We start from the raw sequence: 20,060 nt of genomic DNA on the forward strand, positions 1-20,060 counted from the left end.
TAGGCTATGGATTTGATTAGGAATTGCATGATTATCAGAGATGTCTTGTTATGCCTTATGTATTGTTTGCTATGTGTGCTTGAAGTCTATTCTAGTACTGATAGGTTGTTAAGTAAATGCTCTAAGGATATATGCAGTTAGTATTAGATAGTCTAGGAATTTTCATTTGGTCATAGTACATGGTTCTTGTCTGATATATTTGTGACAACTGGAGAAAACACATCACCGACCGCCATTAGGAATTAGCTTAGACAAATAAATATAATAGGGAAACAATGTAATATTGCATTATATTGATAAATATATATATTCAAATACGCCATTACATCAATGGATAATGCGACGAATAGGCTCAAAATAGGTGCGTGAAAAGTCGTGTTATCTTAGGGAATGGTTAACATATTCGGGATGTATGATTTGTGCAAAATATTACCTATCAACTTTTAAATTTATAAACCTAATTACCTGTCTACTAATGCACTTATATGCAATATACCTAGTCATTTTATAGTATAGTAAAGTAAGCTGGGTATCGAACACGGGGAATGAGATTTAGCTAGTAAAATAACTACTAAAAATTAATCTAACAACAATAACTAAAATAGGGGTTTTATCTGATTTTGCAAGTTCAGATTAACTTAAACTATTCAATTAACTAAAAACTAAGCAAACAACTTAACTAGAAACGATTGTAATCAGATTATGAAGGTAGTTTCGTTTAGCTTTGAATCCTCTTTTTCCCTATGGATAGTATTAACATGGATTTATTCAGTTGGTTACCAATTTAAACATAATTAACAGTCTTGATCTGATCTCCTAATATTTTCATCAATTCATGAACTACTATGTAATGATCATACACAAGAAAACACATAAATGGTTATTAAGGATAATTGGGCTATGTAAGATATCTAAGATAATTATCTATGATCAAGATAAATTACCAAACACAATTATGATGAAATTATTCTCTCTAACACATCTAAAGTTGTTACCTTTATCACTTAATCTGAGATTTGATTAATCCTAACTCTAGCAATTTAATGATCATAAACTACCATGTAATCAAGTTAATGAAATTAAAATGGTCATTCAACTACAATTAACTTGAAGCAAAGCAACAAAGATTAGAATTATAACATGCTAGGTATTGATAATCAAACACAAGCTTCAACCAACTTCATAAAATCCATGAAAAGTAAGAAACTAATACATAGTATCAGGGTTCATGTACACTAAACGAAAGCCTAATGATTTAGCTACTCATGACAGAAAAAAAACATTAAAACACATAAGATTTAGACATGATTGATCTAATGCAAACCGAATGTAATATGTAATCTTCAAACTCTTAATCTTCAATCTTCTTCTCTTCCAAAGGTTGATTTTTGCAGGTTTCTGGCTTCTAAAATCGAGTATCTCTCCAAAATATTACTTCCCTCATCTCAAAGTCGATATGTCTAAGGATATTTATAGTTTCCATAAAATGTAACTCACGTCGTGAGCTTTAAGGTCTCACATCGTGAGATCGGTACAAATCTGTGTCTGACAAGGAAATTTGCATTCCGCGTTGTTATCTTCTGAAACTTCCCTTCTCATGACGTGAACTTATAAGGCTCACGTCGTGAGCTTCATTATTGTGCATATGATCGAGATTCTTTTAATATTTACGCCGTGGTACTCTCTAGCCACGTCGTGGGGAGTGTTTTTGCTTGATTTTTCTTCTTTTTAAGCTCCATTCAGCTCCCAACTCAGCTTTTGTCCTTCTAGGTTCCATCTTTTATTAGTTTTGGTCCTTTTTCCTCAAGAATGTCTTTTTGGCTGCAAAATGTAATTTAACTCAATAAGGATCAAATATCTTTACATTTAACCAAAATATAGCTTAAAATGTATTAAAATAATGCCTAAAAATATGTATAAATATGGCAATATCAAAATACCGCACACTTGCCTTTTGCTTGCCCTCAGGCAAAACTTATCTTTTAATACATCACATAGAACCATGTCTACCAATATCACACAAGACAATCTGAATTGAACCCACTAGTTATGTCTTACCTCAATGCATGTATTTATGTCTAAATCCTAATTACCTCGTAGCCCTAAATACTTACGATCCTCATAAATGATTCCCACTTATTTTGAACAACATTCATTTTATGCATCTCACCGAATCCATCCCCAGAAAATTTTCTTAACCTCAAGGTATTTTTGATTATGCTCACAAGGATACATATGGAAAAATAACTTAGAAATAAAAATTACAATGATAATAACTTGGCAATTTTTCCTTATTCTTAAACTTTCTTCATCTTGAGTCTTCAATAATTTGGAACTTTTTGAATTTTTCTTCATAATATTTCTTGATTTTCATAACTTTGTAGACTCTTATTCACTCAAACTTTTGCAACTTTTTTTTTTCATTTCTATTTTTTCTTTTTTGTTTTTCTTCTTTCACAACTCACTTTTTTCACTCTTAAACTAAAAATCCTAAAAAAACATATGCTTAAGAAAGGGAACTTAACTTCCACCCTTATTGGTTAGAGGTATTAACTTAAAGTGCAATGACTACATAAGTTCTCCTGGGTATATATTTGGTACATGATGCTAAACATTTTATGTCCCTCAAACTAAACAGGTTTGTGTTTTTATCCCACGATTTCACTAAGATTCGAAAGACACAAATACACATTAACATATTGGCTCAACTAAATCTTAGGGCTCTCATCGAATCATCCCACATAATACTAGCAAACTAGCTCAAATGCAATAATATCAAAATTTTAAAAATGACTAGATTTTTAGACTATTTTTGCAATCCTACTAATTTTTTAAATTTTTATCAATTTTCTAATTAAATTATCATGCTTTATAATCCTTTCTCGACCCCCTACCCCACACTTATTTCATACAATTCTCTCATTGTATGCTAAAATAGTGAATGCAATAAAAACAAAAGAAATGAAGAAAAAGGAACATACTCCCCTGGGGTAGTAGTGGCGAGATCGAATCTGATCGTGGTGGGAAAGCTCGAACATCTTGAATATGTTGTTGGAACTGGACTTTTGCAGCTACGCATGAATGTGCCAATAAAAATGTGAACCAAAGACTTGCATCTTCGAAAACATATGGTACAAGAAACTTCAAAATAAGACTTTGTGCTTCAATCATAACGTGGGAAAGCATACGCCACGTTGTTAAGTCGAAATAAATTGGGGAAACACGATATCCGATGACCCACTTCGTGAAAATTAAGAAGCTCAAGACATGAATATTAATAAATCAAATCTCAGATCGTGATTAAATATGTCTCACGACGTGAATTGTAGAGGCTCGCGTGGTGAGAACTGGGTGTTGGCAGAGTGCATTTCTTTAATAATTCTTCTTTACATGTAAGCTGCACTTGATCTCTTAATTTATTAAGACTCTTTTTAAGGCCCTTTAATTTTTTGTATCTCTCTCTCTCTCTCTCTCTCTCTCTCTCTCTCTCTCTCTTCTCTCTTCGCACACGAACGTCACCCCACACTTATTAAAAAGTATGGTCTTCGGTTTTAAACTATAACTCTCATGACTTTTTCTCTCTCGATATTCTAATAATTTTGTGAACAAAACAAACCCTTGGTTCCAAGAAAACAAACACACCATCATTTGGTTACATGTTTTTAAACAATCCAAATAAATAAAAACACAAATTAAAACACACCAAATATAAACCAAGAAGAAAAACTAAAAATTCAAATAAAATAAAAAGGATAATAATTCATCATGCATCATCTCCATCTCCGAGTGCTCCACTTGATCTAGCCCCGTCATGTTGTCCCGACCATATCTCGCTCCATGATGGACAATATGGGTATTGATTTCCCAATGTCGGTGGTTGCGTAATGTTGAAATGTTGTACCATATTTTCCATTGTACGCCCGATCCATATCATACTCAAACGCATTCGATCCATATATCCTGCCATCATCACGAGACAGTCCTTCTCCTATGGGTTGCCCTCGCTCTCTTCTTCCCCTCATATTTTGGCGTCCTCGTGGCCTCGGTTGTTCTTCTGGTTGCTCAAGTGGCACAATTTCATCTTCCACGGGTATGCCATATCCCCCACCTTAGTTTATTACAACACATATAAGTGCCAAAAATTAAGTGGTGAGTTTGGTGTCTTTAAAACATGTTAGATGGCGAACAAAATCCGGACTTAGAATTCCATAAGATTGTGCTAATCATGTAACAAAATCCCCCCCCCCCTGTGATAGGACTACCGACTCTCGAATTGACAGCTTTACCTCCCAAAAACCTTGCCAACATATATGGAATATTGCAAAATACTCCCGGTGTAATTAGGCTCCAAAGGTAAAAGATACTTTGGGCATGCACTTTATCACCATGATGCTTGTGATTGATAGTGAAAGTGATTAGGCGATGTAAGAAACGGTGAATTGGTGATCGAATGTGCCCTTCTCGAGAATCATGTGAGCAATAGTCATAATTTTTTATTATTCTCCAAAATTCCACATCGATTTGTCCCGGTGGCAAAGTCGCTAACACAAGCTCGTAAAAATAAGGCAATATGTGGCGAGCGTGCTTCATCCTCCGAATATAACCTTATTCTCCATGCAAATTCTACCAAAATGCACTCTCTATACACTCTACCCAATCGAAATGCGAGAGCCCGGTTGTGTGTGGGATCGATCGTGCGTTCTTTAAAGCTAACCATAGAAAAGAACTCGACATAAAGTTCACAATATACCGACTCTTGGATTGTGAAAAGTTTGCGCCAACCATTGCACGTAAAGTCGAATCCATTGCCAATGTATCTTTGTTTCTAATACTTTTCTACTTCTTCTAAAATGCCTACTCCTCTCAACCAAGACCAATCAATGACAGGGGCTACAACGAACTCTCGGTTGTACAACCACCCTAAACGGTTGGTGTAGTTATTCAAGCTAGCTTGCGAAATTTCTTGAGGGAAACGATAAAGTGGATGGAGACTTGAGACATCCCCATTCTCTTGATCTTGAGGTACTACTCTTCTTGGTCCCATGGATTCTGCAAAAAAAATGAAGAAATAACAAACCAAAAACACAACACAACAATTAGGATAAAACAGGAAACAAACGATTATGTGAGCCTAGTTTTCACATCGTAAGGGTCAATCCTCACGTCGTGGGTTTGGTTCGGCGACAGGTATGAGAATCGGGTAGTAAATCAGGCGAAGCCAAACCCAAATATCACTAGGGGTTTCATCTAACAGTTAATCTAAGTCCATAAAACAAACATGCAACACTAATTTCTCAGATAATCTCATCAATTTCGACACATGAACCCTTAGAACAAACCCTAACTTCTAAATGTATAAAATCAGTAAATTAAAGGGTTTTAAAACAAATAAAGCTTACCTTTGTTGAAGATGGGACACGAAATCAACAATAATCGAAGGAAATTGACTGAAAATCAAAGTGTGGGGACCGATGGCTGCTCTTACATCGTGAGTGCTAAAAGAGCATTGGTCAAATGGTTTTTGGGTAAAAAAAGGGTATATGGTTTCTGCCTACGCTCACATCATGAGGGTTACTCCTCACGTCGTGAGTTTTAAACCGATGTAAAAAAAACGGGCTTGCTTGATTCCCCATGCCGTGAGTTTTTACTCCCACGTCGTGGGTACTGATTAATTGACAAAAAAACCTTATTTAATTTTTATAAAACATTTACCACTCACTATTTGGACCCCTCACTTAATTTTTAAAATAGAAGATGACTAAATGACTATCCGAAAAATCAAATAATGCCAAACTAATTAAACAAAAAGAAAAATGAAAAGAAAATGCAAACCAAGCTTAGGTTGCCTCCCGAAAGCACTTTTTTTTATGGAGTCATGAGCAAGACTCCTTCCCGCTCTACTTTGTTGTGGGTGGGAGCGAAATCTCCCTTTTCTCCTTTTGCTCCTTCCACCTCCTCTTGTAAGCTTGAACTCGTCTTATGTACGCTTTCTTTGAATTTTTTTTTGTTTGATTGTTGCAAGCATCGAAATTTCTTTTGGGCCCTTGGGATTTTTCATCATTCGAGCTCTTCACCTTGTTTTCAGCTAACTAGAATCATTAATTTCACCAGCCTTCTCAATTTTTACTTGTGGTGTAGTAAAGGCGAAGAATTCAAACATCATTGGAATCAAGGCCCTTGGCTTAATGAGATTGACTTCTTCTTTTGTCTTTTCCCTTTTTTTGGGCCTCTTCTTCCATTAAGTTTTCTAATTCTTCAAGCTCATTGTCTTCCTCCATAAATAATAGTTCATCTTGAGTCTTAGACCTATTAAATCCTTCTTCAACCCCGAATGTCATCTCTTCTTTTCCCCCTCGTAAAGTAAGCTTTGACTCATGAACATCTACCATGACTCGTGCGGTATTAAGTAATGGGCGTCCAAGGATAATGGCTACATCTTCATCCTCCTTCATGTCTATGACCACAAAATCAATTGAAAAACAAATTTTCCAATTTTAACCAATAAATCTTCTACTATGCCTCGAGGATATGTTACCGAACGATTCGCCATATGGATTTCCATTCTTGTAGTCTTCAACTTTAGAAGGTCAAGCTTTTGATAAAAAGAATAGGGCATTAAATTAATGCTAGCTCCAAAATCGGCTAAGGAGAACATTTTCGTGGAATTTCCAAATTCGCATGGTAATGTAAGGCATCCTGGATCTCCTATCTTTGGTGGTATTACTTCCATGATTACCGCTGAACATTTTTCATTAAGAAAAACCTTATAAGTCTTCTCTAATTGTTGGCGAGTATCCAGAAGATCTTGAAGGAATTTCGCGTATTCATGCATTTTTGCTAACGATTCAATAAATGGGGTATTAATTGAAATACCCTTGACTTGATTAATAAATCTTTTATGATCTTTCTCTAGTGGATGTGCCCTTGCTCGAGAAGGAAACGTTAACGGAAGCTGATACTGTTTAACAAAAGACGAATTTTTCTCATCAGACTGTGCCCACGACGTGAGAACTGGGCACTAGACCTTTCTTTTTCTTCGATCCTCATTCTCTTTAGCCGTGGATCGGGTTGCTTCGAGGCTTCATTATGGATCACTATAGGCTCTAAATGAGGGTTTTCTTTTGTAGATAGGACCATGACATGTGGTTGCGGTTGCGGTTTTGGATCGGGATTCTTGGGCGGTAACCTTTCGTTAACGAGTGTAGTCAATTGCCTAAGTTGAATCTCGATGTTTTTGATGGAAGCTAGGTGATTTCTAATGGTAACATCAGTAGCATCGTGTCTTTTATCAGAGGCTTCCATAAACCTATTAAGCATTGAGAGGCTTCCATAAACCTATTAAGCATCGACTCAAACTCCATCTTCTTCTCCGGTGGTGATTGTTCCTTTTGGTAGTAGCCTCGTCCGGTTTGCCGATACTTTTCTTCCTTTTGCTTCTTGTATTTTTCATAAGGCAACCACTCTTTCTTTGGATTTCTCCAATCTTCATAATATTTGTCATCACTTGAGCAACAAACTTCTGCTTTCTATTACCGTTTTCATCCAAATCGCAATCTTTGGTTAAGTGTGGTCCACTACAATTATCACACCCTACTTGTATAACATGAATAGATTGATCCATTTTCATCATTTTCTAATCCATATTCTCTAGTTTAGCCATTATTTCTTCCAAATTATCATTCCCTCCATTTCCACTTCCTTTACCACTTGTAGCATCCTCACGCGGGTTATGGTATTCTCTTGAGTGCTTCACGAATTCTTCAATTAATTCTTTGATTGTAGCGGGATTCTTCTTAGTCATTGGTCCTTGAGAATCAAAAAGTTGCCTCGTTGTTATAGCTACTCCATCACAGAAAATAGAAACTTCCTGTTGAACGTTTAAGTCATGTTGAGGACAATTGCTTAGAAGGCCTTTGTAGCTCTCCCAAGCTTCGTATAAGGATTCGTCGATTTCTTGTTGGAAGATAGCAATCTTCTTTTTAAGTTTGGAAATATTTGAAGGAGAACTAAATTGCTCTATGAAATCTTCAAGAAGGTTGTCCTAAGTTCTAATTGTTCCAGGCGCTAACGAATTCTACCATATCTTTGCATCTCCATTAAATGTCACAAGAAGCCTTCTCAGTAAAACTGCATCTCTTGAAACATTTGGAACATCTAAATAATTAGCAATGTCCAAAACCTCATCGATGTGCTTGAAAACATCTTCATAATCTTTTTCGGAAAATGGTATATCTTTGAGCATCAAGAGGATATGACCCTTGAGCACAAAATTAGTTGCAGCTGGAATCATGGGTGGAACTAGAACAGGACCATTATCAATACACATCCTCTTTTTATACTCCTCCATCGTCAACGTGGTTATGTCTGCCATCTCTTCTACTTCAAGTTTGACCTCTTCTTCTAATTCTCTTTCAGTTCCTGGCTCGTAACCGGTTCCTTTCTTGCTTGGAGTCTTCTCAAATTGCTCGAATGTGTCAAATTGGAAAGTGGTACTCGATTCGTTAACCTTTCTATCCTTCTTCTTATGAAAAGCAGTTTCTGGATCTTGAAGTGGTGGAACTATTGGAGTTCTGGATCCTCTGGTCATAAATCTCAGAAAAAAATCAAAACAAAAATACGTAAAAACAAACTAAAAACCAAAATAAATAAAAACTGAAAAAGCTGAATTCACGTCCTGAGGCATAAAGCTCGCGTCGTGAGAAAAGTATAAATTGAAAAATTTATTTTTACAGAAAATTAACTTTTTACGGTTTTTACCCCACAAAAGGATCGATTAACCTAAACAAGTTAATTTAAAATCTGAAATAGCCATTCCCCGACAACGGCACCAAAAACTTGATGTGTATAAAAGATTAACCATCAACTTTTAAATTTATAAGCCTAACTACTTATCAACTAATGCACCTACGTGCAGTGTACCCAGTCAGTTTATAGTATAGTAAAGTAAGCTGGGTATCGAACATATGGAACGAGATTTAGTTAATAAAATAATTACTACAAATTAATCTAATAACAATAACTAAATTAGGGGTTTTATCTGATTTTGCAAGTTCATATTAACTTAAACTATTCAATTAACTAAAAACTAAGCAAACAACTTAACTAGAAACGTTTGTAATAATATTATGAAGAAACTTTCATTTAGCTTTGAATCCCCATTTTTCCAATGGATAGTTTCTAACATGGATTTATTCAGTTGGTTACCAATTTAAACATAATTAGAAGTCTTGATCCAATCTCCTAATATTTTCACCAATTCATGAACTACTATGTAATGATCATACACAAGCAAACACATAATTGATTATTAAGGATAATTGGGCTTTGTAAGATATATCTAAGATAATTATCTATGATCAAGATAAACTACCAAACACAATTATGATCAAATTATGTTCTCTAACACAACAAAAGTTGTTACCTTTATCATTTAATCTAATATTTGATTAATCCTAACTCTAGCAATTTAATGATCATAAACTACCACGTAGTCAAGTTCATGCAATTAAAATGGTCATTCAACTACACTTAACTTAAAGTAAAGCAACAAAGATTAGAATTTTAACATGCTAGGTATTGATAATCAAACACAAGCTTCAACCAACTTCATAAAATCCATGAAAAGTACGAAACTAACACATAGTATTAGGGTTCATCTACATTAAACGAAAGCCTAATGATTTAGCTACTCATGGCAGAAAATAAACATAAAAACACAGAAGATTTAGACATGATTGATCTAATGCAAACTGAATGTAATGTGTTCAAACTCTTAATCTTCAATCGTCTTCTCTTCCAAAGATTGATTTTCACATGTTCTGGCTTCTGAAATCGACTATCCCTCCAGAATATTATTTCCCCTCCTCTCAAAGTTGATATGTCTAAGGATATTTATAGTTTCCATAAAACGTATCTCATGTCATGAGCGTTAAGGTCTCATATAGTGAGATCAGTACAAATCCGTTTCTGAAAAAGAAACTTGCATTTCGCGTTGTTATCTTCTGAAACTTCCCTTTTTCATGACGTGAACTTATAATTCTCACGTCGTGAGCTTCATATTTGTGTGTATGATCGAGATTATTCTAAGAGTCACGCTGTGGTACTCTCTAGCCACATCGTGGGGAGTATTTTTGCTTGATTTTTCTTCTTTTTAAGCTCCATTAAGCTCCCAGCTCAGCTTCAGTCCTTCCAGGTTCTAGCTTTTGTCACTTTTGGTCCTTTTTCCTCAAGAATGTCCTTTTGGCGGCAAAATGTAATTTAACTCAATAAGTACCAAATATCTTTGCATTTAACCAAAATATAACTTAAAATGTAATAAAACAATGCCTAAAAATATGTATAAATATGGCAATATCAATGTACACAATGACGAGATTCCAAAAATATAAACTTCGTAAAAATCCGACTTCGTATGAAAAACTTATGGTTTCTACTAGAAATAAAAATCAATCGCGTAAATAATTTTACGACGTAAAAATAGTACGAAGAGATCGGTTAAGTTTTGACTAATGTCACAAAAACGGAAACTTGTAGTACTCCTCAATATAAGAATTTTGAGACGAAAAATGTCAAGAACTAAGGCCGTACATGGAAGTTATGATTTTTATAAAATCATTTATTGATACCCTCGTTAGGTCTAAAGATGAAAGTTAAAATCTGTCAACCTAAAGGAAAGTTGTAGTGCTAGTCGAGAGCACCGTGTGGGTATAAAGAGGGTAAAGATCGGAGCTCGTACCCAAGAGATATAAAATTTTCAAAAACATTTATGTGAACGCGCCTGGCGCACCATGCACGGCGCACACACCGGCGCATGATTCGCGGAGATTGCGGATGACGTCGCCCAGCGAGAGAGTGACACGTGGCAATGCCTAGTTGAAGCCACGATGCACTTTGCACAACGCGCACACCAAAAGGTGTTACGTGCGCTCCAAAACCTTGCTATAAATAGAAGTGTATGCAGATCCATTTATGCACACCTCTTCAAGCCTCTCCCTCCCTATGTTCGACGTGATTCAGTTTGCAAAAGTCTTCAAGCTCCCAAGTCCTGAAGTTACCCTACTTTCGCGATTCACGCTACTAGGGTGAGTTCACGGCCCAACTTTGACGATTTTCAAAATTTTTACCGGGGGGGGGGGGGATACATTTTATAATACTACATTATCGATTTTAGAAAGTATTATTATTTGTAATATATAAGTAGTTTATAAAATGCATGAAACATTAGGATGATATTATGTCTGGTATTTACCCTGCCAAAATTTTAGGAATAATATTATGCCTAGTCATTATGTTGCTCAAACCATATGATTATATTATATTTTGTAGAAACTCTGCCAAAAACTAAACGATAATATTATACCTAGTCGTTATACTGGCAAAACCTCTAGGGTAACATAGTACATAGTTGTTACGCTGGCCAAACCTAAGGATAAACATAGTACCTAGTTGTTACTCTGCCCTAATATCCTATCAAGAACATCAAAAACTACGATAATTATATGTATATATATATATATATATATATATATACACACACACACACATACGTATCAATATAATTATGAAAGAGAATCACATCAAAGGAAAACTAAATATAAGGTTAAACAAAACAGTTGTTAAATGAGAACGACATGATTTATCCTTAAGCTTATTAGTTTTCAGCTACCCCAGCCTATAACCGATAAATCTTAAGTGAGCGAGAAAGATATGTACAGATGTATATTAGGGCTGACACCCCCACCTGCGGTTGCTAGCTACAACCCTGATTGCCGAATCACAACAGACATAACTTTCTAAACTACATTACGACGTCTGATGAAGCGTTATGCGAGGCAAATATCTAGTCGAAAGCTCTATTATAATAAATCATCGTAACAAATGTTCGGCCAACCTTAATAAAATAAATTACCTTGAGGGGAACACAATGAAGTAGTAATAGTATGTAACAATAAGCGAAAGGAGCGAAAAATATTTATAGATCAGTTATAGGATAGTGCGAAAGGGGTGTTATATTCTACAAAGAAAAGTCATGAAAAATAGATTTTTATCGAAAAACTTAAAAGATGAAAGTAAGAATTACGATGATAAGAGGACTTGGGAGTATAAAAGACGTATGAATGTTAAAGATGTACTAAAGATGAACCCATTATGACTAATATTGTTATGAACTTATTTTTTTTAATATACTTCCTTAAACAATCTTAAAACCTATGTATCTTACGAGGCTTCTCAGTCTTACGTACTACTTTGATGTGTGTCTTGGGTTGTTGGTGATAGTAGGTGGTGCTTGAGAGTGTTGGTTATACCGGTAAGCTTTACTTATATGTTGATAAACACAAGTTGACATCCCGTGAGTTTGTAATTATAAATATTTTGAAAAAAACACATATGCTTTTTAACAATTGGGAATTCCACTGTTAAATAAAAAGTTTTCTTTTTAAAATATCGACATTAAATTGGTTTTAAAAAAAAATGAGGGTTGTCACATATGCTGCCATATGCTAGTTCCTGTTTAGCCGCGAATTACCAAACAACCCTCAACAATTAAGCTTGAAAACGGCCACGAAATCTTAGGTGTTCCTGGAGCTAGCCATTCACATGCAACTTAATTCCATACTAGTTGCTCTTTTCTTTCATTATGTTCACGATTTCTGGACTTGGATGGCTGCCCAAATTTGCTTCTAATCTAACGTGTTGGTTGCTGGAATAGATGAACATGAACATGAACATACCTCTATTAAACTACTAGGAATACAAAAGATATATATATATATATATATATATATATATATATGTGTGTGTGTGTGTGTGTGTGTGTGTGTGTGTGTCACAACTAGGAATTTTAATGCTTTGTAACTACAACAATTATATCAATTATGAGTCAACAATGTGAAAGCAAGTATGATGCTTATTCAATAACAACAAAACTTTCATCAAACGCTTCATTCAAGCACTACAAATAGTCAACAAAGGGTTGGAAGCCCTAGAAATCCCGGTTTAAGTCCATTTTGGACTAGGATTTCCTTATTGGGCCTAATGGACCAATAAGCTTCCAATTTAACTATGTTGAACATAGAACTCTCAAATGGGCCCTAATTGGACCCATATACATGAAACTTAATATTTTGGGCCTTATAAGCCTAAAATAAACTAGGTTAACTTTTATGGGCCTTATTGGGACACAACCAATTTAAAATAGTCCTAATGGGTCATAAAAATCATTCTTTGGATTAAATGGGCCAAAAATTTCTTCATTAAATCATAATATGGGCTTAAATACAAGAAGCCCAATATTCTTTCTTTCCCCTCTCCTCTTCTCGGCCCAACAACCCAAAATGGAAGAGAGTTGACTTCCATTTGCCACCTCCCTATTATTTGTTGGGTCTCCATGCAAAAATCCCATGTTTTCATGCAACCATCTCATCAAGGTCTCTCTCTTCTCCTCTCTCTTTTTCTCTCGGCCGAAACAACACAAACACACACACATTTCACTCAAACTCTCTCAAAGATACTCTCTTCATCCTTCATCAAATTTTCGAGATTTAGGAGGCTTTTCAAGGAGATTATTCCACAAATTCATCATCTAAGGTAAGTTCATGCTTGGATATATGATCTAGATTCTTTGTTTTATCAAAAATCTCTTCCTAATCTATTCAAAATCATGATCATCCTCTTAGAAACATCTAAGTTCGAGATTCCCCAAGAAGACTTGCTAGGATCGAATCTTCTTCATTTCTCTCTTCAAAAACCGAACCCACAACTCAAGGTGAGCTTCATGCCCCTCTCTTTTCGGTTTTTATATGTTTTATGGGGGAAAATACAAGAAAAATGTGTAGATCTATGTGTATGTGTATGCTATGTGTGATTTTATGCATGTATGTATGATTTTATGTGTTTTTGTGATGAACATGTAACCAAAAAGGGATGATAACTCGAGATCTATGGCATGAGAAAGGAAACAAACATGATCTAAGTTATTTTACACTAAACAAGTCAAGAATAATAACTTATAAGATTATGATAAACATATTTCTACATAAAACCCATTTTTGGGCTTAAATTGTCAAATATACAAAATTTGGGTTAAAGGTTGCCAATTCACGGTTTCTTAAGGGTTAAAAGAGTCAAAACAGTTACAATAATTGTTTTTCTGAATATTAAAATTTTCAAAGGACTTGAAATGTAAATTTTTAGCTTAATGGGCTAATTTTGGGCTTTTCGGCCCAATAAGCCCAAAATTGCGAAAAATGACATTTAAAGGGGCTGAAATGATACTTTCTTCAAAACAGGGGATAAAAAGTGTAACAAAACTATTTCAAGGGTTAATAATGCTTTTCATTTCCAAAAAGGATAAAAAATGTAAAGTTTTTGGATTTTGGGCCAAAACTGTAAAAATTGCGAAAAATTGGGTTCCAACCGGAAAATACTATTCTAAAAGGGCTGAAACTGTTAACAAAATAAGTTTTGAGTTAAAACTATCATTTCAACAAATTTATGATGCAAAAATGCCAAGAAAATGTTTTAAGGACTAAAAATGTCTTTTCTTTTATATAAAGGACTAAAACTGTTATTTTTATAAAAAGAAAGGTGTTGAAAAGGTCAAACCACTATTTTTAAGCAAATCATTTCATTGAGTCAAAATACAAAACCACGACTTATGAAAAATCGAAAGATGAATACACGTTAACTCCAAATATCGTTATAAACGAATCGATCGGTCTCGAATCGATATAAAAACAATGATCATTCAATCGAACCCTTCAATAGATACGCGATACCTAAGACGAGTAAATATTCAAACTTTGGTCTTGAAAGTTTCAAATCATGCTTGTTGGACCTTGCAAGTCCAATAACATGATCTTTGGGCCCAAAGGGATAACGCTTATATGTTATTGGGCCTCCTATGGCTCAATTCCATATAAAAGGACTTTCAATGGCTTTTATGTGCTATTGGGCCCTAGTGGTCCATTAGTATTGCTAGTAAGGTCAGAGTAATCAAATGCGAGTTGGGCCAACATGTCTTTCGCATCCCCGACAGCCTAAGGTACTTACGATAGTAGCAGGACTTCGTACTCCTCTTCTCTTCGTTCGCTAAGGCTCATGAGTAATCAAAGTAGACGGAATTAGGACGTTATTCAACAGTAATCAAGGTGGTTTGGATTAAGTGAGTAACAACAGACGACACCTCTATGGGACGTTCGTAGTTGGCTGTTATAACTTGTCTTCACCGGACATCGTTACGGCGACTCACTTGGTTTATCCAACACCATCCGAGTATTCAAGGATGAGTAATCAAAAGCCATTCGTTGTGGCGGTATAACAATTTGTAATCACGTATATTTTTCGACATCGGAAAACATCGGGTTTTCCGGGGAAATCAATACTACTCGCTCGGGATTTCTATAACTATAATACAAAACATCCTTTTATATATATATATATATATATATATATATATGTTTTGAAATCATTCATGCATCAACTTATGGATCTTCACACTTTGTTAAACTATTGTCTTTTCAGAAAATATCGGATTTTCTGGGTTTTACAAACTATACAAATCATTTTATTCACAACCTTGCTTATGAACTCACCAACATTTCATATGTTGACGTTTTTCCAAAATAACTTGTATTCTCAGGTAACAGATAAGCGGAAGGGTAATACCAAGTATGTTAGAATGTTTTGTTTTGAAAACTCTGAAACAATTTGTGTTATGAATGTGTAATATTTGAAACAATGTACGGGATGTAAACAATATCAGTTGTAATGTATTGATGCATGGTGATGTTTATGTTATGATTCATGTATATTCATTGCGATGGTATTCAATTTAAGTCACGCGAGCCCCCAGACGTTTCCGCCGTCTGGTTTTGGGGGTGTGACAGTGTGTGTGTGTGTGTGTGTGTGAGTATAATTTGAATACAAAGTTTAAAACACTAACTTATACATGCATAAGATAATCATTTACATTTTATTATCTACTATTATTCTATTGGCATATTTCATGAAGTGGTACAAACATAATAGATGATGGTGTTACAACTGAAATGATGTGTGTGTGATGTGCTTATGGTTTGTTTGTGATGCTTATGATGATTATATGCTAAATGATGTAAAGTCTTATGCTAAAGAGTTATGCCTGGGGTTCATGGGGCAAGACCTGTGCGGTCCGGACATATTAAGAGTTTAAGGAGTAAAAGAAGAGGTGTTGACGGGACAGACTTGTAACAAGGGACTTGTAAGACGTTCTTGTATCCGATGTCATGATGATATTATGTTCACGGGAGGGATGAAAAAGGCCCAGTGTTCGTGCATGTGCCATTAAGAGCATCGCCCCTCATGATCGACTAACACGTGTAGTAAGAATCCCTAAACCCGTTATGTCACAATGAGTAAAGGTGGTGAGTGGCTAAGAGGACTTTGGGTGGGTTTTACTTATATGATGCTTAAGAGTTTAATGATGTTTATGAGTTTTATGATGCTTCCGTTACAATGTGCTAAATGATGATTGTATAAAATGTGTGTTTTGATTCATATATTATTAAAAGAGCTCAATTATGAAGAGATTTTATATAAAGAAATTACTATGAGTCAATCCCTTTGTATCTCAACAGGCTTTCTAGTTTGATGTTGTATTTTGACGTGTGTCTCAGGTGACTGTTAATAGATGTTGCTTTAGAGACTATGATGGATTTGGAGATTCTAGGACATAGACTCTTAGTCAATGTAAAATGTTTAGCTACCAAAGGGCCTTTAGCCTAACCATATCAGGAGTTCGCAAATATGTGCCCCTCAACTAAAGCTTGAGGGTTATTGTCTCGTTGTGGACAAAAGGTGTAGATTTAAGAGTAGAGCAGTGTGTGTGTAACCCGTTCTAAAAAAATGTAAAATGTTTGCCTATATTCATTTATGCTTTTACTTATGGTTTGATATGCGAATTTACAACCCATAAGATTTTGAAATGATAAATGTTTTAAAAAAATGTTTTTGTAAACTGGGAACTATCTCTATTAAATAAAGAGTTATCACCATATTCCACTGCTATTCAACCTCAATGTGGATAGATGCAAGTTCATGCCACCATCAAAACCTAAACCCATCATATATGTGCAATCGAGACCCACCATCTTTAAGTACCTAACAAAGCTCCAACTATGTTATTGGACCTACAACATGATTTGAAGAAGGAAGGATGAGCGTTATTCTTAGAGAGTGTATTTGTCAAAGATAAAGCATCGGACCTAGAAAGCTCCTTTTTATCAGCTTCTTTTTCATTCTGACATAATGTATTTGATGCGCATTCTTAACTATATTCTCACAGAATGTACTTTTAAAAAATAGACCATCGGGCATGAAAAGCTCTTTTTATTAGTTTCTTTTTCATTATTAAAAAAATGTAATTATTGTACATTCTTAAAGAATGTAATTATTATACATTATCAAATCTTTTCTCACGTAATGTTTTTGCTAAAGATAAAAAAATCGGACGAGCAAAACTCTTTTTTATCAATTTTTTTTTAAAAAAATGTAGTTGTTGTACATTTCTTGATAATATATGCAAAATAGTATTCTTAAAGAGTTTTAATTCTCAAAAAATCTCTTGAATGATATTGTATTTTTTAGAATGTAAGGACAGTATGTGATAGTCATAATACGATATGAGATGGTATCATTGTAATTGATGTTATTCTAAAACTATGAATAAATATGCCAAACATTATGTCATGAGTGGACAAATGTGAAGAATTAAAACCTATTATTTCAAGAATGTCATTATCGTATTAACATACATCTAATATTCTTTAAGAATGTTTCTTATAACCAGTGATTTAAAATTTTGAAAAATGATATGTTTAAATGGTGTGATTTTCTGATACCTTGTTTAATTTTCAAAAATATTTATTTATTCAAAAATATTTATTTAGATATTTATTTTTCTGATTTTTGTATTAATTGATTAAACTTATTTGCCTACAATGTAGCTATTTTTTTTATCTCTCTCTTTATCAGATATCACATTTTCCCTTACACTTAATTATATATAATTATAGTAAATGTTATCCCATATTAATAACATTTACATTCGTATCACAATCATTTACTTTTTTTAATCCAATGGACAATAAATGATCATACATTCACATAATATTTATAGTTTATATCTATATATCTCTTATAAAGGAGACCATTCAAATGAATGTGGTTGAAGATAATCATCTATCATGAACCATATTCATTTGAAACTCTCAAACTCATGATTATTTAATTAAAATACTTTTGTGTATATAATTATTTAATTAAAATACTTTTGTGTATATAATAAGCATTTGGTTGTCTTTTTTTTTTCCATTTTTCGTTATCTATATTGAATGAGAATGGAGAAGTATGAAATAGGTTAGTTTTTTCTTTCCACATCTTTTTTCCTTCTATTTTGTGTAAATTTCATTTGAAGTTTATTATCTACATGAGTCAATCCAATAGTTTTTGCTATTTTAGGGATGATGAAGAATTGTGTCAAGATTGTATATTATAGGCAAAAGAAAAGTGTTGTCAATTTTAGGTGAAGGTTGTATATTTAAAGATAAAACAAAAGTGTTGTAAATTTTGATGTCTTTAAATTGTGTTATGAATATAAATGTGTTTGAAGTGTTTTATAGAAAGAAAAAATGAGATCAAGTATTGACTTTTAGTGGGTTATGTTCATACTGATGAGATAAATACAAGGCATAACCGGAGAAAAAACTACAAATTTATTTCAATTGTCGATTTTAATAGATGTTTAACTTTATGTCAAAGCTCAAAAAAGAAAAAAATGTTTTACTTATAACTTAAAGAAGATATGCATGGCACAATATTTTGTTTTATATTCTATGAGTTTTCTTTTTGTGCAAGCTATTCTTTTCAGATTTTTAAAACAAATGAGTGAATGTCATTCAATTAAATCAAACCCAAAAATACTTTGGATTTTTTTTTTCCTTTTGTCTATTTACTTTCAAAAACTGTTGATAAGTTGCATGGGTGTGTGGTCTTAAAGTGCTAACGTAAAGTCGTGAAGAGGATTGGTCTATTTCTATTAATAATACATGACAACGATCTCTTTTCCATTATATATATGACTAGCCATGTGATTTGTTTCAAATGTCTTTTTTACGTAAAAGATATTATACGTATATAATACAAAGAACAATTATTATTTTGGGGCAAATTAACTAAATCTGTTTTCAACACTTTTATGAAAAGAGAAATTAAACCAATATTTTTTCAATACTTTTATGAAAATTGGTTATCATCATTTGAATTTCATTCTTGGAGAAAAAAAATATTATTGGTTTGTTTAAATGATTGTGTTATTGTAATTTATACACATAAATGTCATTAATTTTTTTTAACACAGAATAATAGATGTATATAATTTAGTTTTTAATAATTTGTTTTAAGGTTTTTGGTATAATATTTATTTTAAAAATTAGATGATTTTATTAGTTTTAATTTACTAAACACAATTGTAATATTTTGATCTTATTTAATTAACTCTCATAAGTATCAATCAAGTGTCACGAATGAAAAACCCTCTTTGGTTGTAGTGGTTAGTTTTAAATAACTTTTAGTTGGAATAATAAAATAGAATGTTAATGAAATTTATAATTTTCTATTACATCAATGTGGTTAAAGATATATATTTCATTTACTCTTACCGATAGTCACTTAAATAATCACCAATTATATAACTTAGACCCTTATACAAATTGTCTTATATAAATAATACACATTGAATATGGACGCACATAATTAATTTTTTAATAAAAGATTTGGATGTTTTGGTGTAATATTTGATATACATATTAGATGATTCTTTTAATTGAATAAACACAATTTCAATCTTATTTAACTAGTTCTCACAAGTATCAATATAAATAAAAAAATCAATTTAGTTGTAGTGATTTTATTTTAAATAACATGTAGTTGATATACATATTACCTTTCACACCTATCTGTATGTGTCCCAAGAATTGTCTTAAAGTTCCTAAGTCACTACATACGTCCACTACCAACCGCAG

At 33.5% G+C, this 20,060-nt stretch overlaps 1 non-coding gene across 1 annotated transcript; it reads left to right on the top strand.

Moving 5' to 3' along the window:
- The first annotated feature begins 7,880 nt into the window (after window positions 1-7,880).
- Window positions 7,881-7,987, top strand: LOC145110091 (small nucleolar RNA R71). The gene has a single exon (XR_013709473.1). It is a non-coding gene; the product is annotated as a small nucleolar RNA R71 (small nucleolar RNA).
- Window positions 7,988-20,060: the final 12,073 nt, after the last annotated feature.

The sequence above is a fragment of the Lactuca virosa genome, chromosome 4 (genome assembly GCF_052849685.1).
Source record: "Lactuca virosa cultivar CGN04683 chromosome 4, Lactuca_virosa_CGN04683_v6, whole genome shotgun sequence".
In the NCBI taxonomy this organism is placed as follows: domain Eukaryota; kingdom Viridiplantae; phylum Streptophyta; class Magnoliopsida; order Asterales; family Asteraceae; genus Lactuca; species Lactuca virosa.